The 26,821-nt window shown below is 47.7% G+C and overlaps 1 protein-coding gene across 16 annotated transcripts in view; it reads left to right on the plus strand.

Annotated features, from left to right (window-relative positions):
• LOC106580487 (armadillo repeat protein deleted in velo-cardio-facial syndrome homolog) overlaps positions 1 to 26,821 on the plus strand; it is a 373,356-nt gene that overhangs the window by 71,339 nt on the left and 275,196 nt on the right. For all 16 annotated transcript variants that reach the window (XM_045703240.1, XM_045703244.1, XM_045703245.1 and 13 more), the window contains exon 2: positions 12,282 to 12,363. The gene's annotated coding sequence lies outside the window, so the exon portion shown is untranslated. The remainder of the gene's footprint in view (positions 1 to 12,281; positions 12,364 to 26,821) is intronic.

Consider the following 26,821-nt stretch of genomic DNA (forward strand, 5'->3'; position numbering starts at 1 on the left):
GGGAAAGGAGGGGAGAGGGAAAGACGGAGAGAGGGGAGAGGTAAAGACGGAAAGACAGGGAGAGGGGATAGACGGAGAGAGGGAGAGAGGGGAAAGACAGAGCAAGAGGGGAGAGGGGAAAGACAGAGCAAGAGGGGAGAGGGGAAAGACAGAGCAAGAGGGGAGAGGGGAATGACAGAGCAAGAGGGGAGAGGGGAATGACAGAGCAAGAGGGGAGAGGGGGGAAGACAGAGCGAGAGGGGAGAGGGGAATGACAGAGCAAGAGGGGAGAGGGGAAATGACAGAGCGAGAGGGGAGAGGGGAAAGACAGAGGGGAGAGGGGAAAGACAGAGCGAGAGGGGAGAGGGGAAAGACAGAGCAAGAGGTGAAAGACAGAGCGAGAGGGAAAAGACGGGGAGAGGGAAAAGACGGGGAAAGACGGGGAGAGGGGAGAGGGGAAAGACGGAGAGAGGGGAGAGGGGAAAGACGGAGAGAGGGGAGAGGTAAAGATGGGGAGAGGGGAAAGATGGGGAGAGGGGAAATACGGGGAGAGGGGAAAGACAGAGGGGAGAGGGGAAAGACAGAGGGGAGAGGGGAAAGACAGAGGGGAGAGGGGAAAGACAGAGAGAGAGAGAGAGGGGAAAGACAGAGAGAGAGAGAGGGGAAAGACAGAGAGAGAGAGGGGAAAGACAGAGAGAGAGAGAGGGGAAAGACAGAGAGAGAGAGGGGAAAGACAGAGAGAGAGAGAGAGGGGAAAGACAGAGAGAGAGAGAGAGAGGGGAAAGACAGAGAGAGAGAGAGAGAGGGGAAAGACAGAGAGAGAGAGGGGAGACAGAGAGAGAGAGAGAGAGAGAGAGAGAGAGGGGAGACAGAGAGAGAGAGGGGAAAGACAGAGAGAGAGAGGGGAAAGACAGAGAGAGAGAGAGAGGGGAAAGACAGAGAGAGAGAGGGGAAAGACAGAGAGAGAGAGGGGAAAGACAGAGAGAGAGAGGGGAAAGACAGAGAGAGAGAGAGGGGAAAGACAGAGAGAGAGAGAGAGGGGAAAGACAGAGAGAGAGAGGGGAAAGACAGAGAGAGAGAGAGAGGGGAAAGACAGAGAGAGAGAGAGAGGGAAAGACAGAGAGAGAGGGGAAAGACAGAGAGAGAGGAGAAAGACAGAGAGAGAGAGAGGGGGGAAAGACAGAGAGAGAGAGGGGAAAGACAGAGAGAGAGAGAGAGAGAGGGGAAAGACAGAGAGAGAGAGAGGGGAAAGACAGAGAGGGGAGACAGAGAGAGAGAGAGAGAGAGAGGGGAGACAGAGAGATAGAGGGGAAAGACAGAGAGAGAGAGGGGAAAGACAGAGAGAGAGAGGGAAAGACAGAGAGAGAGAGAGGGGAAAGACAGAGAGAGAGAGAGAGGGGAAAGACAGAGAGAGAGAGAGAGGGGAAAGACAGAGAGAGAGAGATGGGAAAGCCAGAGACAGAGAGAGAGAGGGGAAAGACAGAGAGAGAGAGGGGAAAGACAGAGAGAGAGGGGGAAAGACAGAGAGAGAGGGGGGGAAAGACAGAGAGAGAGATAGATAGAGGGGAGAAAGACAGAGAGAGAGATAGATAGAGGGTAGAAAGACAGAGAGAGAGATAGATAGAGGGGAAAGACAGACAGAGAGAGAGAGAGGGGGAAAGACGGAGAGAGTGGGGAGAGGGGAAAGACAGAGCGAGTAGGGAGAGGGGAAAGACAGAGCGAGAGGGGAGAGGGGAAAGACAGAGCGAGAGGTGAAAGACAGGGAGAGGGAAAAGACGGTGAGAGGGAAAGACGGGGAGAGGGGAGAGGGGAAAGGAGTGGAGAGGGGAAAGACAGGGAGAGGGGAAAGACGGAGAGAGGGGAGAGGGGAAAGACGGAGAGAGGGGAAAGACGGAGAGAGGGGAAAGACAGAGAGAGAGAGGGGAAAGACAGAGAGAGAGAGGGGAAAGACAGAGAGAGAGAGAGGGGAAAGACAGAGAGAGAGGGGAAAGCCAGAGAGAGAGAGAGAGGGGAAAGACAGAGAGAGAGGGGAGAGACAGAGAGAGAGATAGAGAGGGAAAGACAGAGAGAGAGAGAGAGCGGAAAGACAGAGAGAGAGAGAGAGAGAGGGGAAAGACAGAGAGAGAGAGGGGAAAGACAGAGAGAGAGAGGGGAAAGACAGAGAGAGAGAGGGGAAAGACAGAGAGAGAGAGGGGAAAGACCGAGAGAGAGAGAGAGAGAGGGGGAAAGACAGAGAGAGGGGGGAAAGACAGAGAGAGAGGGGAAAGACAGAGAGAGAGGGGAAAGAGAGAGAGAGGGGAAAGACACAGAGAGAGGGGAAAGACAGAGAGAGAGTGGAAAGACAGAGAGAGAGGGGAAAGACAGAGAGAGAGAGGGGAAAGACAGAGAGAGAGAGGGGAAAGACAGAGAGAGAGATAGAGGGGAAAGACAGAGAGAGAGAGGGGAAAGACAGAGAGAGAGAGGGGAAAGACAGAGAGAGAGAGAGAGGGGAAAGACAGAGAGAGAGAGGGGAGACAGAGAGAGAGAGAGAGAGAGGGAGACAGAGAGAGAGAGGGGAAAGAGAGAGAGAGAGAGGGGAAAGACAGAGAGAGAGAAAGGGGAAAGACAGAGAGAGAGGGGAAAGACAGAGAGAGCGAGAGAGAGAGAGGGGGGAAAGAGAGAGAGAGGGGGGAAAGACAGAGAGAGGGGGAAAGACAGAGAGAGAGGGGAAAGAGAGAGAGAGGGGAAAGACAGAGAGAGAGGGGAAAGACAGAGAGAGAGGGAAAGACAGAGAGAGAGGGGAAAGACACAGAGAGAGGGGAAAGACAGAGAGAGAGGGGAAAGACAGAGAGAGGGGAAAGACAGAGAGAGAGAGGGGAAAGACAGAGAGAGAGAGAGAGGGGAAAGACAGAGAGAGAGAGAGAGGGGAAAGACAGAGAGAGAGAGAGGGGAAAGACAGAGAGAGAGAGGGGAAAGACAGAGAGAGAGGGGAAAGACAGAGAGAGAGAGAGAGAGGGAAAGACAGAGAGAGAGAGAGAGAGAGAAAGACAGAGAGAGAGAGAGAGAGATAGAGAGGGGAAAGACAGAGAGAGAGAGGGAGACAGAGAGAGAGAGAGAGAGAGAGAGAGAGAGAGAGAGAGAGGGGAGACAGAGAGAGAGAGGGGAAAGACAGAGAGAGAGAGGGGAAAGACAGAGAGAGAGAGAGAGAGGGGAAAGACAGAGAGAGAGAGGGGAAAGACAGAGAGAGAGAGGGGAAAGACAGAGAGAGAGAGAGGGGGGGAAAGACAGAGAGAGAGGGGAAAGACAGAGAGAGAGGAGAAAGTTTGAGAGAGAGAGAGGGGGGAAAGACAGAGAGAGAGAGAGAGAGAGAGAGAGAGGGAAAGACAGAGAGGGGAGACAGAGAGAGAGAGAGAGGGGAGACAGAGAGAGAGAGGGGAAAGACAGAGAGAGAGAGGGGAAAGACAGAGAGAGAGAGAGGGGAAAGACAGAGAGAGAGAGAGGGGAAAGACAGAGAGAGAGAGAGGGGAAAGACAGAGAGAGAGAGAGAGGGGAAAGACAGAGAGAGAGAGGGGAAAGACAGAGAGAGAGAGAGGGGAAAGACAGAGAGAGAGAGGGGAAAGACAGAGAGAGAGAGAGAGGGGAAAGACAGAGAGAGAGAGAGAGAGAGAGGGGAGACAGAGAGAGAGAGAGAGAGGGGAGACAGAGAGAGAGAGGGGAAAGAGAGAGAGAGAGAGGGAAAGACAGAGAGAGAGAAAGGGGAAAGACAGAGAGAGAGGGGAAAGACAGAGAGAGCGAGAGAGAGAGAGGGGGGAAAGAGAGAGAGAGGGGGAAAGACAGAGAGAGAGGGGGAAAGACAGAGAGAGAGGGGAAAGAGAGAGAGAGGGGAAAGACAGAGAGAGAGGGAAAGACAGAGAGAGAGGGGAAAGACAGAGAGAGAGGGGAAAGACACAGAGAGAGGGGAAAGACAGAGAGAGAGGGGAAAGACAGAGAGAGGGGAAAGACAGAGAGAGAGAGGGGAAAGACAGAGAGAGAGAGAGGGGAAAGACAGAGAGAGAGAGAGGGGAAAGACAGAGAGAGAGAGGGGAAAGACAGAGAGAGAGGGGAAAGACAGAGAGAGAGAGAGGGGAAAGACAGAGAGAGAGAGAGAGGGGAAAGACAGAGAGAGAGAGAGAGAGGAAAGACAGAGAGAGAGAGAGAGAGATAGAGAGGGGAAAGACAGAGAGAGAGAGAGGGGAGACAGAGAGAGAGAGAGAGAGAGAGAGAGAGAGAGAGAGAGAGAGAGGGGAGACAGAGAGAGAGAGGGGAAAGACAGAGAGAGAGAGGGGAAAGACAGAGAGAGAGAGAGAGGGAAAGACAGAGAGAGAGAGGGGAAAGACAGAGAGAGAGAGGGGAAAGACAGAGAGAGAGAGAGGGGGAAAGACAGAGAGAGAGGGGAAAGACAGAGAGAGAGGAGAAAGACAGAGAGAGAGAGAGGGGGGAAAGACAGAGAGAGAGAGAGAGAGGGGAAAGACAGAGAGAGAGAGAGAGAGAGAGAGAGAGAGAGGGGAAAGACAGAGAGGGGAGACAGAGAGAGAGAGAGAGGGGAGACAGAGAGAGAGAGGGGAAAGACAGAGAGAGAGAGGGAAAGACAGAGAGAGAGAGAGGGGAAAGACAGAGAGAGAGAGAGGGGAAAGACAGAGAGAGAGAGAGGGGAAAGACAGAGAGAGAGAGAGAGGGGAAAGACAGAGAGAGAGAGAGAGGGGAAAGACAGAGAGAGAGAGAGAGAGAGGGAAAGACCGAGAGAGAGAGAGAGGGGAAAGACAGAGAGAGAGAGAGGGGAGACAGAGAGAGAGAGAGAGAGAGGGGAGACAGAGAGAGAGAGGGGAAAGACAGAGAGAGAGAGGGGAAAGACAGAGAGAGAGGGGGGAAAGACAGAGAGAGAGGGGGGAAAGACAGAGAGAGAGATAGATAGAGGGGAGAAAGACAGAGAGAGAGATAGATAGAGGGTAGAAAGACAGAGAGAGATAGATAGAGGGGAAAGACAGACAGAGAGAGAGAGAGGGGGAAAGACGGAGAGAGTGGGGAGAGGGGAAAGACAGAGCGAGTGGGGAGAGGGGAAAGACAGAGCGAGAGGGGAGAGGGGAAAGACAGAGCGAGAGGTGAAAGACAGGGAGAGGGAAAAGACGGTGAGAGGGAAAGACGGGGAGAGGGGAGAGGGGAAAGGAGGGGAGAGGGGAAAGACGGAGAGAGGGGAGAGGGGAAAGACGGAGAGAGGGGAAAGACGGAGAGAGGGGAAAGACGGAGACAGGGGAAAGACGGAGAAAGGGGAGAGGTAAAGACGGGGAGAGGGGAAAGACGGAAAGACGGGGAGAGGGGAAAGATGGGGAAAGACGGAGAGAGGGGAAAGACGGAGAGAGGGAGAGAGGGGAAAGACAGAGCAAGAGGGGAGAGGGGAAAGACAGAGCAAGAGGGGAGAGGGGAAAGACAGAGCAAGAGGGGAGAGGGGAATGACAGAGCAAGAGGGGAGAGGGGAATGACAGAGCAAGAGGGGAGAGGGGAATGACAGAGCAAGAGGGGAGAGGGGGAAGACAGAGCGAGAGGGGAGAGGGGAATGACAGAGCAAGAGGGGAGAGGGGAATGACAGAGCAAGAGGGGAGAGGGGGGAAGACAGAGGGGAGAGGGGAAAGACGGGGAGAGGGGAAAGGAGGGGAGAGGGAAAGACGGAGAGAGGGGAGAGGTAAAGACGGAAAGACAGGGAGAGGGGATAGACGGAGAGAGGGGAAAGACGGAGAGAGGGAGAGAGGGGAAAGACAGAGCAAGAGGGGAGAGGGGAAAGACAGAGCAAGAGGGGAGAGGGGAAAGACAGAGCGAGAGGGGAGAGGGGAGAAGGGAATGACAGAGCAAGAGGGGAGAGGGGAATGACAGAGCAAGAGGGGAGAGGGGGAAGACAGAGCGAGAGGGGAGAGGGGAATGACAGAGCAAGAGGGGAGAGGGGAATGACAGAGCAAGAGGGGAGAGGGGGAAGACATAGTGAGAGGGGAGAGGGGAAAGGAGGGGAGAGGGGAAAGACGGAGAGAGGGAAGAGGGGAAAGGAGGGGAGAGGGGAAGACGGAGAGAGGGGAGAGGTAAAGACGAAAAGACAGGGAGAGGGGAAAGACGGGGAGAGGGGAAAGACGGAGAGAGGGGAAAGACGGAGAGAGGGGAAAGACGGAGAGAGGGGAGAGGGGAGATTTAAAGACGGAAAGACAGGGAGAGGGGAAAGACGGAAAGACGGGGAGAGGGGAAAGACGGGGAGAGAGGGAAAGACAGGGAGAGGGGAAAGACGGAGAGAGGGGAAAGACGGAGAGAGGGGAGAGGGGAAAGACAGGGAGAGGGGAGAGAGAGGAAAGACAGAGAGAGGGGAAAGACAGAGATAGAGGGGGGAAAGACAGGAAAGACAGAGAGATGGGGTGAAAGACTGAGAGAGGGGGGAAGACAGAGAGAGGGGAGAGAGAGGGAGAGAGGGGAGAGACAGAGAGGGGAGAGAGAGAGGGAGAGGGGAAAGACAGAGAGAGAGGGGAGAGGGGAAAGACAGAGAGATAGAGGGGAAAGACAGAGAGAGAGGGGGGAAAGACAGACAGAGCGAGAGGGGAAAGACAGAGAGAGAGAGAGAGAGAGAGGGAAAGACAGAGAGAGAGAGGGGGGAAAGACAGACAGAGATAGATAGAGGGGAAAGACAGACAGAGAGAGAGAGGGGGGAAAGACAGACAGAGCGAGAGAGGGGAAAGACAGAGAGAGAGAGAGAGAGAGAGAGAGAGAGAGGGGAAAGACAGAGCGAGAGGGGAGAGGGGAAAGACAGAGGGGAGAGGGGAAAGACAGAGCGAGAGGGGAGAGGGGAAAGACAGAGCAAGAGGTGAAAGACAGAGCGAGAGGGAAAAGACGGGGAGAGGGAAAAGACGGGGAAAGACGGGGAGAGGGGAGAGGGGAAAGACGGAGAGAGGGGAGAGGGGAAAGACGGAGAGAGGGGAGAGGTAAAGATGGGGAGAGGGGAAAGATGGGGAGAGGGGAAACACGGGAGAGGGGAAAGACGGGGAGAGGGGAAAGACAGAGGGGAGAGGGGAAAGACAAGGGGAGAGGGGAAAGACAGAGAGAGAGAGAGGGAAAGACAGAGAGAGAGAGAGGGAAAGACAGGAGAGAGAGAGAGGGAAAGACAGAGAGAGAGAGGGGGAAAGACAGAGAGAGAGAGAGAGGGAAAGACAGAGAGAGAGAGAGGGGAAAGACAGAGAGAGAGAGAGAGGGGAAAGACAGAGAGAGAGAGAGAGAGGGAAAGACAGAGAGAGAGAGGGGAGACAGAGAGAGAGAGAGAGAGAGAGAGAGAGAAGACAGAGAGAGAGAGGGGAAAGACAGAGAGAGAGAGAGAGAGGGAAAGACAGAGAGAGAGAGAGAGGGGAAAGACAGAGAGAGAGAGAGAGGGGAAAGACAGAGAGAGAGAGGGGAAAGACAGAGAGAGAGAGAGAGGGGAAAGACAGAGAGAGAGGGGAAAGACAGAGAGAGAGGAGAAAGACAGAGAGAGAGAGAGGGGGAAAGACAGAGAGAGAGAGAGAGAGAGAGAGAGGGGAAAGACAGAGAGGGGAGACAGAGAGAGAGAGAGAGAGAGAGGGAGACAGAGAGAGAGAGGGGAGACAGAGAGAGAGAGGGGAAAGACAGAGAGAGAGAGAGGGGAAAGACAGAGAGAGAGAGAGGGGAAAGACAGAGAGAGAGAGAGGGGAAAGACAGAGAGAGAGAGAGAGGGGAAAGACGAGAGAGAGAGAGAGGGGAAAGACAGAGAGAGAGAGAGGGGAAAGCCAGAGAGAGAGAGAGAGGGGAAAGACAGAGAGAGAGAGAGAGAGGGAAAGACCGAGAGAGAGAGAGGGGAAAGACAGAGAGAGAGAGAGGGGAGACAGAGAGAGAGAGAGAGAGAGGGGAGACAGAGAGAGAGAGGGAAAGACAGAGAGAGAGAGGGAAAGACAGAGAGAGAGGGGGAAAGACAGAGAGAGAGGGGGAAAGACAGAGAGAGAGATAGATAGAGGGGAGAAAGACAGAGAGAGAGATAGATAGAGGGTAGAAAGACAGAGAGAGATAGATAGAGGGGAAAGACAGACAGAGAGAGAGAGAGGGGGAAAGACGGAGAGAGTGGGGAGAGGGGAAAGACAGAGCGAGTGGGGAGAGGGGAAAGACAGAGCGAGAGGGGAGAGGGGAAAGACAGAGCGAGAGGTGAAAGACAGGGAGAGGGAAAAGACGGTGAGAGGGAAAGACGGGGAGAGGGGAGAGGGGAAAGGAGGGGAGAGGGGAAAGACAGGGAGAGGGGAAAGACGGAGAGAGGGGAGAGGGGAAAGACGGAGAGAGGGGAAAGACGGAGAGAGGGGAAAGACGGAGACAGGGGAAAGACGGAGACAGGGGAAAGACGGAGAAAGGGGAGAGGTAAAGACGGGGAGTGGGGAAAGACGGGGAGAGGGGAAAGATGGGGAAAGACGGAGAGAGGGGAAAGACGGAGAGAGGGAGAGAGGGGAAAGACAGAGCAAGAGGGGAGAGGGGAAAGACAGAGCAAGAGGGGAGAGGGGAAAGACAGAGCAAGAGGGGAGAGGGGAATGACAGAGCAAGAGGGGAGAGGGGAATGACAGAGCAAGAGGGGAGAGGGGAATGACAGAGCAAGAGGGGAGAGGGGGAAGACAGAGGGGAGAGGGGAAAGACGGGGAGAGGGGAAAGGAGGGGAGAGGGAAAGACGGAGAGAGGGGAGAGGTAAAGACGGAAAGACAGGGAGAGGGGATAGACGGAGAGAGGGGAAAGACGGAGAGAGGGAGAGAGGGGAAAGACAGAGCAAGAGGGGAGAGGGGAAAGACAGAGCAAGAGGGGAGAGGGGAAAGACAGAGCAAGAGGGGAGAGGGGAATGACAGAGCAAGAGGGGAGAGGGGAATGACAGAGCAAGAGGGGAGAGGGGGGAAGACAGAGCGAGAGGGGAGAGGGGAATGACAGAGCAAGAGGGGAGAGGGGAATGACAGAGCAAGAGGGGAGAGGGGGAAGACATAATGAGAGGGGAGAGGGGAAAGGAGGGGAGAGGGGAAAGACGGAGAGAGGGAAGAGGGGAAAGGAGGGGAGAGGGGAAGACGGAGAGAGGGGAGAGGTAAAGACGAAAAGACAGGGAGAGGGGAAAGACGGGGAGAGGGGAAAGACGGAGAGAGGGGAAAGACGGAGAGAGGGAGAGAGGGGAAAGACAGAGCAAGAGGGGAGAGGGGAAAGACAGAGCTAGAGGGGAGAGGGGAAAGACAGAGCAAGAGGGGAGAGGGGAGAGGGGAATGACAGAGCAAGAGGGGAGAGGGGAATGACAGAGCAAGAGGGGAGAGGGGGAAGACAGAGCGAGAGGGGAGAGGGGAATGACAGAGCAAGAGGGGAGAGGGGAATGACAGAGCAAGAGGGGAGAGGGGGGAAGACATAGTGAGAGGGGAGAGGGGAAAGGAGGGGAGAGGGGAAAGACGGAGAGAGGGAAGAGGGGAAAGGAGGGGAGAGGGGAAGACGGAGAGAGGGGAGAGGTAAAGACGAAAAGACAGGGAGAGGGGAAAGACGGGGAGAGGGGAAAGACGGAGAGAGGGGAAAGACGGAGAGAGGGGAAAGACGGAGAGAGGGGAGAGGGGAGATTTAAAGACGGAAAGACAGGGAGAGGGGAAAGACGGAAAGACGGGGAGAGGGGAAAGACGGGGAGAGGGGAAAGACGGAGAGAGGGGAAAGACGGAGAGAGGGGAGAGGGGAAAGACAGGGAGAGGGGAGAGAGAGGAAAGACAGAGAGAGGGGAAAGACAGAGAGAGAGGGGGGAAAGACAGGAAAGACAGAGAGATGGGGTGAAAGACTGAGAGAGGGGGAAGACAGAGAGAGGGGAGAGAGAGGGAGAGAGGGGAGAGACAGAGAGGGGAGAGAGAGAGGGGAGAGGGGAAAGACAGAGAGAGAGGGGAGAGGGGAAAGACAGAGAGATAGAGGGGAAAGACAGAGAGAGAGGGGGGAAAGACAGACAGAGCGAGAGGGGAAAGACAGAGAGAGAGAGAGAGAGAGAGAGGGGAAAGACAGAGAGAGAGAGGGGGGAAAGACAGACAGAGATAGATAGAGGGGAAAGACAGACAGAGCGAGAGAGGGGGGGAAAGACAGACAGAGCGAGAGAGGGGAAAGACGAGAGAGAGAGAGAGAGAGAGAGAGAGAGAGAGAGGGGAAAGACAGAGCGAGAGGGGAGAGGGGAAAGACAGAGGGGAGAGGGGAAAGACAGAGGGGAGAGGGGAAAGACAGAGCAAGAGGTGAAAGACAGAGCGAGAGGGAAAAGACGGGGAGAGGGAAAAGACGGGGAAAGACGGGGAGAGGGGAGAGGGGAAAGACGGAGAGAGGGGAGAGGGGAAAGACGGAGAGAGGGGAGAGGTAAAGATGGGGAGAGGGGAAATACGGGGAGAGGGGAAATACGGGGAGAGGGGAAAGACGGGGAGAGGGGAAAGACAGAGGGGAGAGGGGAAAGACAGAGGGGAGAGGGGAAAGACAGAGCGAGAGGGGAAAGACGGAGCAAGAGGGGAGAGGGGAAAGACAGAGCGAGAGGGGAGAGGGGGAAGACAGAGCGAGAGGGGAGAGGGGGAAGACAGAGCGAGAGGGGAGAGGGGAATGACAGAGCGAGAGGGGAGAGGGGAATGACAGAGCAAGAGGGGAGAGGGGGAAGACAGAGCGAGAGGGGAGAGGGGAAAGGAGGGGAGAGGGGAAAGACGGGGAGAGGGGAAAGACGGGGAGAGGGGAAAGACGGGGAGAGAGGGGAGAGGGGAAAGATGGAGAGAGGGGAGAGGGGAAAGACGGAGAGAGGGGAGAGGGGAAAGACGGAGAGAGGGGAGAGGGGAAAGACGGAGAGAGGGGAAAGACAGAGCGAGAGGGGAGAGGGGAAAGACAGAGCAAGAGGGGAGAGGGGAATGACAGAGCAAGAGGGGAGAGGGGAAAGACGGGGAGAGGGGAAAGACGGGGAGAGGGGAAAGACGGAGAGAGGGGAGAGGGGAAAGACGGAAAGAGGTGAGAGGGGAAAGATGGAGAGAGGTGAGAGGGGAAAGACGGAGAGAGGGGAGAGGGGAAAGATGGAGAGAGGAGAGAGGGGAGAGGGGAAAGACAGAGAGAGATGGGAAGACTGAGAGAGAGGGGAGAGAGAGGGAGACAGAGGGAGAGGGGAGAGACAGATAGGGGAGAGACAGAGAGGGGAGAGAGAGTGGAGAGTGGAAAGACAGAGAGAGAGGGGAGAGGGGAAAGACAGAGAGAGAAGGGAGAGGGGAAAGACTGAGAGGGAGGGGGAAAGACTGTGAGAGGGGGAAAGACAGAGGGAGAGGGAGAGTGGAAAGACAGAGGGAGATGGGAAAGACAGAGAGAGGGAAAGGGGAAAGAAAGACTGAGAGAGAGGGAAAGGGGAAAGACAGAGAGGGGAAAGACAGAGAGACTAAGGGTGATAATATAATAGAGAGGGGGAGATGGCGGGTGTTCAGCTGGAGGTCCTGTCCTCTCAGTCAGTATCGTTCTGTCCTCTTCTTCTAAACATAGCAGGACAGCAGATCCAACAGGGTTTTCTGTCATATACAATATAGTCTCCATGCACCGCTAGCCTTGCTCACAGCCCTAATAGTGCTCTTTTATTGTCCTGCTCAGACTGTCAGTGACTCACCACACCGCCACTGTGTGTATCCACAATGTATTCTGTGTGTGTGTGGAGCCGTGGCTGAGAGGGTAAAGGTCACCAGTCTAGTCTCAGATCTTCTGGGACTAAAGCTGGGATGACATTTCACTGTATTGAATGAGATGTCTTTTTTAAAGGTCCATCTCTTTTAAGGCTAGAGCATCATTGTCTCTTAGGTGTATGTCTATTACCTACAAGTATATAAAATCCCATATCTTTGATAGAAATATCCTCTTTGGTGACTGAGACGGGCCAAAGGTCAACTGGGTTGTTGGAATGAATTAGGCCAGTTTGAAAAGACATAGTTAGAAGTGCCTTACTGGGTTTAGCAGCCAGGCAACAGATCAAACCATGTTTTAGAATAATTTATCTTGGCATATCAGTTGTATAATGACCTACTTTAAGTTTCAAGTTTTAATATCACGTGCACAGTGAAATGCCTTTCTTGCAAGCTCTAAACCCAACAATGCAGTAATCAAAGAAAAGTTGGGTCAGAGCTTGCAAAGCGGCGGCCATCCAGAACAGCACAATGTGTTATTTTTATCATATTATTGTATTTGTAGTACGGAAGGTACATTCATTTTGCCAATACACTGGACCTATTATATCTGATGAAGCGAGCAGCCTAAAAAACATATATTGTTTTGTCTTGCAGGTGTAGCAGCACAGTTGCAGTGGCCCTCTGATAAATGTCCACCTGTGCTGAAGTTTTTATGGGTCTTTCTCTTCAGCCAAAGGTGAGTCCATCCCCATTTCCTAACTGCCCTGATGTAGGCCTAACCAGTAGATTTATATCACAGGCTGTAGTGTCTGGTCTGATTGCACAGCTATTCTATGGATGCGTCTAAAAATGGTACTCTATCCCTGTATAGTGCACTACTTTTGACAGCCCTGATCAAAAGTAGTGCACTACATATGGAATAGGACGCTATTTGAGATGCAGACCATGTCTTAGGGTTTAGCGTGCCCTCTCATATTCCCTTTCCAATTATATCAGATGGAAAAACAGACTGGTTTTCTTATACTGTACTGATCTATTAATATAGCTAAGTGAAGTGTCGATATGATATCCTGATTTAATGAATGTTGTTTTCTAAACCGGGATTAACATATATAGATCAGAGTGGAATGGCTTGGAAATGGAACAGCATTTAAAACGCAACAACAATAAATATTTCCCTCCTAGAATTAGATTAGCTAAAGTGAATCACCAGTGGGCCAAGATGCATGGGTCTGTGTTAGAGCATACTCTGAAAATCAATAGATATCAAAAATCTATCCACTTGGAACGGTCATTTACAATGATTAAAAAGTTTCAACCTTACATTCTGAAATATAATAGGTTTGATCAAGCTCCCCTGAATAGCCTTCAACATTTTCAAGCCTGGGTTTAAGTGTGCCTATTCATTAATGAATGCAATGTGGAACAAGCCTTTTCACTTTATCAGGCACCAATGAGCCTGTGCTAATCTGTTAAACACTCATGAGTAAATTCTGTAAACCCATCTAATGTAGGCCGAGGCTAATAACAATCATCACTGGCCCAGTAGTAATCAGGACACATTCTTTATCTTGATGTGATGTCCCTGGTCTGAATGAAAGTAGAACAGTTCTGGTTCCACCTGACTAACATGTTGCAGCCTTGATGTTGGTTGCCTAGGAGCTCTGCACTAAACTTGAACCTATTTATTGCAGGGTGCAATACTTTGATGCCAGACGGTTAGCCTATTTCTCGCTCTCGCTCCTTCACAGCCGAGTGTCTTTAGCCGTTGATTTACCGGTACACTGAGTCTAGATGTTGTCAAGTAATTAAAGTGACTCTTGAGTCTGGCTGCTCAATGTGGTCAGTTGTGGATTTTTGGCATGGGAGAGGCTGTACGGACACTGCTGACCTGCAAAACAACGAACCAAAATCTAAAACTGACCCTTACCTTAACCCTAACCATAACCTAATTTTAAACAAGTCTGAAATGAAATATCGGCTTGCAGGTCAGGAGTATAGCCTTTTCAAGCTGGCATGGACTGAATGGCAAAAGTGTATGAAAGGTAACCAGAGAGGACACAGCTGACTGTTTATTCTGACGTATCTTTTTATCAAGCTAGAGGGGGAATAGCTGACTGTCCTGGCTGGATCGTTCACACCATACTGATGGAGGGAGGTAGTCCATCACTAGAACAGAATCTCGTATCTCTCCCAGGAGTTATGGCCTAGCACTGGATGTGCATATCAGCATCGGGGCTCAGGGTTCGGGGCTCGCTTGGTGCAGGAGGAGAGAGATGTAAAGACTGTTCTGCTCTGCAAGAGATTTAAAACTGCTCCTCTCTCCGCCTTCACAAATGACAAGACGGCCGGACTTGTCATTTCCTGTTAGTCAGAGCATTGGTCCTCGATCCGAGATACAGACTGCGTCCCAAATGACATCCTATTCCCTATCAGAGTATCTCTACTATATTATAGTGCACTACTTTTGATGGCCATGGTCAAAAGTAGTGCACTATATGGGAATAGGGTGATATTTGCGATGCAGACCATGTCTTAGGGTTTAGCGTGCCCTCATAGTCCTTTTCCAATTATATCAGATGGAAAAACAGACTGGTTTTCTTATACTGTACTGATATAAAAATATAGCTAAGTGGAAAGAGGAACAATTGGTTCAGTCTGATTTCCACCAGACACTGGGAGACAAATTCACCTTTCAGCAGGACAATTACTGAAAACACAAGGCCAAATATACACTGGAGTTGCTTACCAAGACCACATGGAATGTGAATGTGGCCTAGTTACAGTTTTGACCTAAATCAGCATGAAACTATATGGCAAACTTAAAAATTCTGTCTAGCAATGATCAACAACTAACTTGACAGAGCTTGAAGAATAAAAACCAATATATTGGGCAAATATTGTACAATCCAGGTGTGGAAATCTCTTAGACTTACCCAGAAAGACTCACAGCTGTAATCGCTGCCAAAGGTGATTCTAACATGTATTGATTCAGGGGGTTGAATACATATCTAATCAAGATACAGTGCCTTGCAAAAGTATTCACCCCCGTTGGAATTGTTCCTATTTTGTTGTATTACAACCTGTAATTTACATGTATTTTTATTTGGATTTCATGTAATGGACATACACAAAATGTCAAAATTTGTGAAGTGAAAAGAATTCTAAAAAATAAAACACGGAAAAGTGGTGCGTGCATGTTTATTCACCCCCTTTGCTATGAAGCCCCTAAATAAGATCTGGTGCAACCAATTACCTTCAGAGTCACATAATTAGTTAGATTGCACACAGGTGGACTTTATTTAAGTGTCACATGATCTGTCACATGATCTCAGTAGATATACACCTGTTCTGAAAGGCCCCAGAGTCTGCAACACCACTAAGCAAGGGGTACCACCAAGCAAGCGGCACCATGAAGACCAAGGAGCTCTCTAAACAGGTCAGGGACAAGGTTGTGGAGAAGTACAGATCAGGGTTGGGTTATAACAAAATATTCAAAACATTGAACATCCCACGGAGCACCATTAAATCCATTATTAAAAAATGGAAAGAATATGGCACCACAACAAACCTGCCAAGAGAGAGCCGCCCACCACATCTCACGGACCAGGCAAGGAGGGCAATAATCAGAGGCAACAAAGAGACCAAAGAGAACCCTGAAGGAGCTGCAAAGCGCCACAGCGGAGATTGGAGTATCTGTCCATAGGACCACTAAGCCGTACATTCCACAGAGTTGGGCATTACGGAAGAGTGGCCAGAAAAAAGCCATTGCTTGAAGAAAGAAAAAAGCAAACACGTTTGGTGTTCGCCAAAAGGCATGTGGGAGACTCCCCAAACATATGGAAGAAGGTACTCTGGTTAGATGAGACTAAAATTTAGCTTTTTGGCCATCAAGGAAAATGATATGTTTGGCGCAAACCCAACACCTCTCATCACCCCGAAATAACCATCTCCACAGTGAAACATGGTGGTGGCAGCATCATGCTGTGGGGATGTTTTTCATCAGCAGGGACTGGGAAAATGGTCAGACTTGAAGGAATGATGGATGGTGATAAATACAGGGAAATTATTGAGGGAAACCTGTTTGTCTTCAAGAGATTTGAGACTGGGACAGAGGTTCACCTTCCAGCAGGACAATGACCCTAAGCATACTGCTAAAGCAACACTCGAGTAGTTTAATTGGAAACATTTAAATGTCTTGGAATGGCCTAGTCAAAGCCCAGACCTCAATCCAATTGAGAATCTGTGGTACGACTTAAAGATTGCTGTACACCAGCGGAACCCATCCAACTTGAAGGAGCTGGAGCAGTTTTGCCTTGAAGAATGGGCAAAAATCCCAGTGGCTAGATGTGCCAAGCTTATAGAGACATACCCCAAGAAACTTGCAGCTGTAATTGCTGAAAAAGGTGGCTCTACAAAGTATTGACTTTGGGGGGTGAATAGTTATGCACGCTCAGGTTTTCTTGTTTGTTTCACAAAAAAATATATGTTGCATCTTCAAAGTGGTTGGCATGTTGTGTAAATCCAATGATACAAACCCCACAAAAAGCAATTATAATTCCAGGTTGTAAGGCAACAAAATTAGAAAAATGCCAAAGGGGGTGAATACTTTCGCAAGCCACTGTATTTGCAATCAAAATGCAGAATTTTCTCCATCTCCTTAGCTATCATACTCTAATTCCATTAATTTCAAAACTTGGTCCTCCAAAAAGTGGAGAGCAACAATTATGCAGTTCTACTACGTGATATGTTTTAAGAAATGTGTTAGAAAGGATTACCTACACATACTGACCAGCTCATGTTATAGACAGAAGCATGCTACATGGCAGACCAATCAGAACTCATCCAGCCCACTCGTTATCTCAGCCAATCATGGCTAGTGGGAGGATTGCTCTTTTTTTCTGCGGCTAAACCAACTACGCTTGTAATTTACAATGTATTCAAATTTACAGTAGGCATACAAGTTTGTTATTAAGGCACATCCTTTATCTTCAGCGAATGGTGGGGGTTCTGGTTGAACGTTTAGTAATATAAATGAATTACGCTAGAAAGAACGTATTCTTTATTATTGTCTGTGACAGTTTGACTTTAGTTGTTGTTGTGGGCTTTCTTCTATTCCTCAGTGGTGATGTCCCTGATCTGAATGAAAGTACTACAGTTCTGGTTCCACCTGACTAATATTTTGTAGCCTTGATGTTGGTTGCCTAGGAGCTCTGCACTAAACTTGAACCTATTTATTGCAGGGTGCTATACTTTAGCCTGTTTCTCGCTCTTTCACAGCCGAGTCTCTTTAGCCGTTGATTTACCGGTACACTGAGTCTAGATGTTGTCAAGTAATTAAAGTGAATCTTGAGTCTGGCTGCTCAATGTGGTCAGTTGTGGCTTTTTGGCATGGGAGAGGCTGTACGGACACTGCTGACCTGCAAAACAACAAACCAAAATCTAAAACTGACCCTTTTTTAAATTTGTAACCTTTATTTAACTAGGCAAGTCAGTTAAGAACAAATTCTTATTTACAATGACCGCCTTACCTTAACCCTAACCATTTTAACCAATTATGAAATGAAATATCGGCTTGCAGGTCAGGAGTATAGCCTTTTCAAGCTGGCATGGACTGAATGGCAAAAGTGTATGAAAGGTAACCAGAGAGGACACAGCTGACTGTTTATTCTGACGTATCTTTTTATCAAGCTAGAGGAGGAATAGCTGACTGTCCTGGCTGGATCGTTCACACCATACTGATGGAGGGAGGTAGTCCATCACTAGAACAGAATCTCGTATCTCTCCCAGGAGTTATGGCCTAGCACTGGATGTGCATATCAGCATCGGGGCTCAGGGTTCAGGGCTCGCTTGGTGCAGGAGGAGAGAGATGTAAAGACTGTTCTACTCTGCAAGAGATTTAAAAGTGCTCCTCTCTCCGCCTTCACAAATGACAAGACGGCCGGACTCTGACATCTTGTTACTGAGAGCATTGGGCCTCGATCCGAGATACAGACTGTGTCCCAAATGATATCCTGTTCCCTATCAGAGTATCTCGACTATATTATATTGCACTACTTTTGATGGCCCTCGTCAAAAGTAGTGCACTACATATTCCGTGTGCCATTTGAGACACACACTGTAAACCCCACCTGCAGTTTGTAACTAGTTTCCTCTCTGCTTCTCTATTCACCTCAAGCTGCTACTGTGGTGGAGTTTTTATACTGAATAAAAGTATAAATGCAACATTTTCAAAGATTCTACTGAGTTCCAGTTCATAGAAGGAAATCAGTCAGTTGAAATAAATGAATTGGGCCTTAATCTATGGATTTCACATGACTGGGCAGGGGCACAGTCATGGGTGGGACTGGGAGGGCATAGGCCCACCCACTGGGGAGCCAGGCCCAGCCAATCAGAATTAGTTTTTCCCCACAAAAGGGCTTTATTAGAGACATAACACTCCTCAGTACCCGCCCTTCTTGGCGAAGGAAAAATGCTCACTAACAATGATGTAAACAAATTTGTTCACAACATTTCAGATACATTTTCTGCATGTAGAACATTTCTGGGATCTTTTAATTGAGCTCATGAAACATGGGCCCAACACTTTAAATGTTGTATTTCAATTTTTGTTCAGTATATAATCAATCCCTTCCTCCTCCTGCTATCGTACAGTGCAGTGCAACCTCTGCCCATCTGAGTTCACTCCAAACACAAACATTGTTATTCTGCCATTTGAGCTGCGAATTATCAAGACTGCGCTGCCACTGACCCCTCACAATGGATTATTTTTCCAGGCTGTTGGGAGGTGTGAACAGCCATTTGTGGTGAGGTATTTTTCAACAGAATGACATTTAAGCAGGGTCAAGGCATCGCCGCTTTGTCAAGTCAATGGTTCCTGGAGAAACACTGCACTGTCTGCACTGCAACTCAACCTGGAGCACTGGGTGACCTTTCTATACACAATACACTTGTTACCTAGCGCTGCATTTTATTTATGGAAGCAGCTGTTAGTCATTGTGAGAGACCTTGTTAAGAGGGGTTATTTCTTTATATTGTATGTGGCTCCAGGCAGATATACATAATGTAATCTTACAGGCAGATTTTCTTTCCTTTTATGAATATCCAATATATGCGGGTGACCCTTTTAAGTAGTGCTATGCTCGCTGTTTAAAATACATAAATCTGCCACAGCTCACAGATACTTTTAAATCTCAACCTGAAGATAAGCTTAGGATTTGAGAGTTTGTAATTGGCCCTATGCTAATGATTAAGGGAGTTTTAACTAGTGTAGATAAGGGGTTAGATTTGAGGGTCTGCAGTGCATTATAGTTTTAACTTCTAGGCCTATTTTTATTTTATCTTTATTTAACTAGGCAAGACAGTTAAGACCACATTCTCATTTACAATGATGGCCTAGGAACAGTGGGTTAACTGCCTTGTTCAGGGGCAGAATGACAGATTTTTACCTTGTCAGCTCGGGGATACGATCTAGCCACCTTTCAGTTATAGGCTCAATGCTCTAACCACTAGGCTACCTGCTGCCTAACCTTTATGAATAAACAACCAACTTTGAAAAAAACAATCCAACTTTGTTCAGCGGTCAAATAAACTTTTAAAATAAACTTTTGCTAATTTTGGCAGCTGCTATTAAAATGTTCAGAGTATGGTTGATAATGAGGCAGTACCTGCCAGGCAGACATCCAGGTGTCATGACGTTGGCCTGGGGGTAAGGTTTATGACCCCCCCCATAAATACCTTTCTCCCTTCCCCTCTCTTTCTGACCCTACTGAAGGACTGTTGAATAGCCTTTGTTAAATATAGAGAGTCTGGGAACATCAAACAAATGGGGAAAGGGAACCATATTTTGGTAATAAAACCAGTTGGAAATATGCTTTGGAACTTAATGAGTATGGACGTCAGTTCGGTTGTCATCTGAGACATTATGACTGATGACAGGACGACATAAACTGTACCTGGGAAAGTATACACCCTCTAGTTATCAGAGTCACATGGAATTGTTATGCAATTGAAATGTTTGATATTGAAATTGTTTGTTAGGAGATTAAATGTAATTTTAGCTTCCAATTGAGAGAATTGGGTTTTCATAAGGAAAGTGCCCTGCTTGATCAGTGTCCTGCCCCTGTGAAGAGACAGGGGTTATAAACGATGAAACACACCCTCCTCCCCTCGCCACTATATAAGACAATGACCAATGTTCTCCAGCGTTCCACTACGTGAGGTCTGCAGCCTCTGCGTTTCAAGGACACACATGTCAAGTACAGAACTAAGCCAACCTCGGCGTGAGCTTTGGTTGTGAATGGTATGAACTTTGAACTTATTCACTACAGAAGTGATACTTCCTAGCCGTTGAGTTAGCAGCGGCCGCTGTAGACGTGGGCTAGGAAAGGACGGACGACGTATCCAGTCTACCACAGACGAAGATACTACAATGTATCCACTTTACCACCATTGACATTCTTCCGAGGACAGGAAGATCTGTTGGCCAACCCGGCCAGCATCTACGACCAATCTACCGAAGCGCAGCTCAGAGTAAATATTTATTGCATTTTCCTTTTCCAAATGGGCGGTAATTTAGAATGCATACGATTCTGTATTTACGAAAGCTTAGCTTCTCCCTTTATTCCTCAGTCTTCCCGCTCTTTCATTCAAGCCCAACCCCCTTTCTTTGTGTAACAAGCCGCCATGACGGCTCCGTCCACCAGGGCCGTTTTCTGTATGACATAATTTGTATTCTGTGTATATGTAATTCTGTGTGATTAGTTAGGTATTTAGTAAATAAATAATTAAACCCAATTTTGTATTGCTGATTCAACTTGTTAGCAAGAGTATACTCTGCTTCTGAAGAATTTAACATTGTTCAATGATCCGAAAAGTTTCTGAACAGACATATTTGGCGCACCCTGTGTGGACTGTAAAACTAGGATGCACGTTTGGGTCATTTTGATAAAGATATTTGGAGCCCCCGTGCGAGGAATCTAAAATAGGATGACGCTTTCATTTTGATTCAGCCTATATAAAATTGAAAAGCAGATTACATAATATACCAAGTTTATTATATACATTATGGGAATTGTAGACAGTAATTAGTGGTGCGTGTGTGCTGGAGATTCCCCGCCTCCGTGTTGTGCTCTGACGTAGTCAGTGGGTAGCGTAAGCTATACATTTCTGTATTTGGGCTGATAAAGCTATCTGAGAAATAGAGCGTTTGGCCAAACGTAGGGCTATTTCTGCCTCGTGCGTTTCAGACGCGTGTTGGCTAGGTCATTATTAATTTCTCGAGCGAGGACAAAGAGCCAGCCGATTTGAAATTTAGTAGAGATTAGCTTGACCAGCGATTAGTATCTCACTGTCTCTCTCGTGTTTACACGCGAGTAGACCACGGCACAGTTTGTTGTTTGCCACGAGTTCCGGTTAAAACATCATCAAAATAATGCCGAAAAGGGTTTGAACATAATACGTTATGAGTAAAACCTTTCCCTTGCCAAGGGAATCCTATGTTATGCCTGAAATATGCAAAAAGTAGGATTTGCTTGCTCGAGATGCTAAGCTAACAAAAGGGAAAACAGCCATTTTGTTTTGTGCCACATTGTAAGTCCTCCGCCTTGCTGAACGGAAGTCCCGCCCTGGGTACTTCCGCTTGATTTCAGCGTGTGCCAGCAGGGACCTCTGAAGAATCACCAGTACTTTCCTTCAAGATGAATTAGTCAGGTGACACTCAAGTCGTTACTCATGATATCCAGATGGATATCGATGTCTTATTCAATTGAACTAATAAGTGAAATTGCCAGATTTACATTCTCAAGTGGATCTTTTAAATAATATCCAAATTGATGAGTTTTCTAAATGAGACATTGTAATCTTTTTCCCACATTAACCTAGATGAATAAACCTCTCAGGTTAATTAAAGTTTAAATCCCAAATAGCCTATACAGGTTTGATTTATCATTAAAATTGATCAATCAGTAAAAAAATGTTTTTGCAAAACCCATTCAGTAATCCAGTACTGACAGAAGGCCCAAGGAAGAAGTGTACCATAGTGGGGAGTGTTCCCAACATTTGATCGACTGTTTACACTTATGAAATCCAATCAATGGAGATTGTATGGATTATCGTCTCATTCAATTTAATAAGTTCAATTGTTGAACATACCTTAATGTTCTTCCAATCAAATTAGACACTTTTAAACTTCTCATATTAACCTGGATGAAGCAACCTCTCAGGTTAATTCAAGTTTAATACCCAGATAGCCTACCCAGGTAGGATTAATCATTGGCATTGATTAATTAATTCAATTTGCTTTTGCAAATTCATTCACGTCCAACTTCCACATTACTGGTACAGTACTGATGGTTCGTCAACATCTATAAATAGATTAAACTTGTCTTTGCAGCTTCCAGTGAATTCCAAACCCAAACATTGAAAAAAATAGGAACATTTTTCCTCTAAGTTTTTCTAATAATGTACAAGCTACCAAAGGAGGTGGTCACCACTCCTCCGCTAATTAGTGAACCTCCACCCATAAAAGGATTGATCTCTGACCTCAGCAGCGATACCAACCCTAATTATGCCATTAGCGAAAAAACAGCTGAAATTGCGAACGCGCTCCAAAATCAAACATCAAACACAGGCTTTGTGACGGTTCTCTTCACTTTAGCACTTATGTATCGCCATCAAAGGTTGGCATCGGTCCAATACCACAGTGCACAGCTGAAGCACGTGCAAGACATGGCTAACATGAGGGCACAGGTGGAGAGAACTGAGCAACTATTGACAAAAGCAGGAAATGAAAACATTCTGCTAGTCGAGGAACTGCGTTTGAAATCGGAACAATTAAAAGTAATTGCAAATACTTATGACGATGAATAAGCACAAACTCTCCAACAAAATCATTGTCTGCAGGAACAACTCAATTTAGCCAAAACTAAATGCGATGTAGTCCACGCCAAACTAGATAAATCTGTCGAGTTATCTACAAACAGGAGCGCGCAATTTGATAACATGCAGGCAGTTCTGTTGAACGTTACTCAAGGTAACAATGTTCTACTCCAAATTCTGCAGACCAAAGACGATCAGTTGATGAACACAATGACTAAGTTGGATGACAAATCAGCAGAACTTACTGAAGTCGCTGACAAAGTGAATGATGAGAGAACTCAGGTGATGAGGATGGAAATATTGATTTCTAAGCAAGCAGAGGAAATCTCATCACTGAATCTCTCGCTCCATACTCAAAACCTCTATCTGCAAACCATGACAGATAAGTTTGAGACCAAAAGGAGCAGGTGTGACACTCACGTGTCCAAAATCGGTACTCTAAGCGCTCAAGTGGATTCTGCAATGCAGCAGAAGACCACCCTTAGGTACCATCTGGAGGAAGTCCAGAATGGTCACGATCTACAGCATGACTATCCATCCAAGCAACCGGAGTCCGGTACTCAAAGGAGTGAAGACGATAGGTTTCAGACATTGCCTCCGTGTCCCTTAGTCTTCTGCTCTTGGCCATTCGGCACTGAGTAATATGGCGCCTCTTGGCCAAGAAAGCCAAAGCTTGGCTTCTCCGCTTGGCCTTTCGGCCCCAATTTCCCCACAGGATGAAGCCAACCCTCTCCGCCCGCTTGACGCGGAATATCTTGACAAACTCGTCAAGAATTTCCCCACCTTTGACCCCGTTCCAGGTCAGCCAAACGATACTGAGACGTTCCTAGCTGACATAGAGGACGCGTTGGGTGGCTACCCGAATGCTACGGGTTCTGACAAGGTTTACCTGTTGAAGCGAACGTCGAATAGACACGTGGCGAGGTTCATTCGCCTACAACAGCAACACGTGCTAAATGACTACGCTAAACTTGCCACAGCTTTGAAATTAGAATTAAGTGGTTCTGCGACTCGCTAACACGGTCAAACAAGCTCGGAACGAACACCCACAAGCTTTCTATCATAGGCTTCGTTCAGCTTACTTTGGCCTACTCACGGAAACAGGAATGGAAGAGCTGTTACCATTCCAACAAATGTTTCTGTCGAACATGTATCCCACCTTCATTACCTACTTGGGCCCTGCAGCCCACGTTGGCTTGCCTATCTTACAACTCAGAGAGCTTGCAAGCACAGCTTTTGAGGCATCATGAGCTCGCAACGCTAAGAGTCCTGACCACTCGGTTTTGAAGTTTGACCAGGAGCACTCACTCCAGTTAGCATTATCAGGTATTGGAGCGTCGAGAGATGACGCACAACAACAGTTTCTACCACGAAACCATGATTCCAATAACCGCTGCGGTCGAAATAACTGTAAAGTACGTCGCCTTCAAAACGACTACCGCTACAATCGACCTGTTATACGTTCCTGCACCCAACCCACACAAAGTGTCAGAGCACAAGGGTAACAAAGGGTTGAAGGACGATCAAAACGTAGACAAATGTTCTCCAGAAGTTCCACTACGGGAAGAACTAAAGCGAGAACAATTTGAGAAAAGGGTAAAAGATAAGTCACAAGGAATAGACGGGGAATTAATTACCGGACACCAGGTCCGCAGAAATTAACACCCATAGCAAGGACGTTAAAGTTCAAATTTCTCCCGCTCTCATTCAAGACCCTATCCAGGGCCCGCTTGATCAAGAAACAAGCCCCCGGGCTTTGTCTATAGACTCTGATACAAAAGTTGTGAAGAAAAAGGTCTAACGCTTCGTTAAAGCCAAGCCCACTCAAAATCGGAAAAGTCAATCTGCTTCCACCTTGAACAGAAATGGCACATCACGTCGTTGCGAACGACCACTCCACTTTGTGGGGAATATGTCCACTAACCACGAATCTAAACGGCCATACCTGGAAACAGTCCTGGAGGACTGCTTAGCCTCTTGAGGATACCCTAGGATAGGGGGCGCCACAGCGCATTTTGAAAAAAAATCGTTCCCATTTTCAACGGCCTACTAATCAAACTCAGAAGCTAGGGCATGCATATACTTATTATATATGGATAGAAAACACCCTAAAGTTTCTAAAACTGTTTGAATGGTGTCTGTGAGTATAACAGAACTCAAATGGCAGTCAAAACCCCGAGACCGATTGAAACAGGAAGTGGAATTCAGAATTGTGGACTCGACTTCTCATCTTTCCCTATAAATCACACCGTTAACCATGGTTCAGTGAGCACTTCCTATTGCTTCCACTAGATGTCGCCAGTCTTTTCACAGTGGTTTGAGCCTTATACAGTCGAAACTCAGTGAATGAGAGTCATTGGAAATTGGTCACAGGGGATGGGCCATCACCATTATGACGCCGGCGGCCATGTCTACCCCCACCTTTGGAAACGGTTTTAAAGGCAATGAAATCATCCCCCTCGAATCTTATTGGCTCTCTTGGTGTTACAGGCCCTGAAGATTAATGTTTTACAACGTTTGACATGTTTGAACGAACCTACAGGCGGGAGAATCTAATTTTATCCGGAACTTCAGCCCTGCGCTTGGAGAGAGCCCTAGGACGCGCTACCAACAGCAGGCTAATGGAACGTGAAGTATGGACTTTTTCGACCGAAAATACATCTGTTGTGGACCTGGGATGCTTTCTGATGAAGACAACTAAAGGTAGGCGATTATTGACAATATTATACAAGATGAGATGTGACATGCGATTGTTCCAAGATGGCGCCGAGCTCTGTATATTAACTCATTTTCTGAGTATCGCATCTCCTTTTATCGCAAAGTGTGATTACCCAGTAAAGTTAATTTAAAATCTGGTATGACAGGTGTTCTCAAGAGATATTCATCTATAAAGGTTAGATTGACAATATAAATTAAAAAAATCGTTATCGGATAGTAATTTAGGGAATTGTAGCATTGTTTACCGGGACGCATTTGAGGGGAAATTATTTAGTCAACGTCAGACGCCGATGTAAAATGCTGTTTTTATATATAAATATGACCTTTATTGAACAAAAGAATGCATGCATTGTATAACATGATGTCCTAGGTGTGTCATCTGATGAAGTTTGTAAAAGGTTAGTGCTGCATTTAGCTGTTTTTTTATTATATGTGATGCAAGTGGTTGGTCGGAAAATGGCTATGAAGCTGCTTTTTACGATGGACTCATCTAACATAATCTACTGATTTGCTTTTCCTGTAAAACCTTTTTGAAATCGGACGACGTGGGTCGATTCAGGAGAGGTGTATCTATAAAAAAAAAATATATATATATTAATAAGGAAAGTGCCCTGCTTGATCAGTGTCCTGCCCCTGTGAAGAGACAGGGGTTATAAACGATGAAACACACCCTCCTCCCCTCGCCACTATATAAGACAATGACCAATGTTCTCCAGGGTTCCACTACGTGAGGTCTGCAGCCTCCGAGTTACAAGGACACACATGTCAAGTACAGAACTAAGCCAACCTCGGCGTGAGCTTTGGTTGTGAATGGTATGAACTTTGAACTTATTCACTACAGAAGTGATACTTCCTAGCCGTTGAGTTAGCAGCGGCCGCTGTAGACGTGGGCTAGGAAAGGACGGACGACGGAGCCAATCTACCACAGACGAAGATACTACAATGTATCCACTTTACCACCATTGACATTCTTCCGAGGACAGGAAGATCTGTTGGCCAACCCGGCCAGCATTTACGACCAATCTACCGAAGCGCAGCTCAGAGTAAATATTTATTGCATTTTCCTTTTCCAAATGGGCGGTAATTTAGAATGCGTAAGATCCTGTATTTACGAAAGCTTAGCTTCTACCTTTATTCCTCAGTCTTCCCGCTCTTTTGTTCAAGCCCAACCCCCTTTCTTTGTGTAACAAGCCGCCATGACGGCTCCGTCCACCAGGGTCGTTTTCTGTATGACATAATTTGTATTCTGTGTATATGTAATTCTGTGTGATTAGTTAGGTATTTAGTAAATAAATAATTAAACCCAATTTTGTATTGCTTATTCAACTTGTTAGCCAGGGTTCGTGAAGATAACCAAGAATCTACAACTTTCATTATGAGACTGAAATAAGGTGAGGATTGAGATGACGGCTATCGATGTAAAATATTACTAAGTCTTTTAAGAGTTTATTCGGAAGATAACGGCTCTATAAACGTTCTTCCGTGGTGCCCCGACTTTCTAGTTAATTCCATTTACATGATTAGCTTAATCAGGTGATATAAATTACAGAGAAAGGATTTTATAGAATAGCATGTCATGTCACTTAATCCGGCATAGC

The sequence above is a fragment of the Salmo salar genome, chromosome ssa20 (genome assembly GCF_905237065.1).
Source record: "Salmo salar chromosome ssa20, Ssal_v3.1, whole genome shotgun sequence".
NCBI classification, from domain to species: domain Eukaryota; kingdom Metazoa; phylum Chordata; class Actinopteri; order Salmoniformes; family Salmonidae; genus Salmo; species Salmo salar.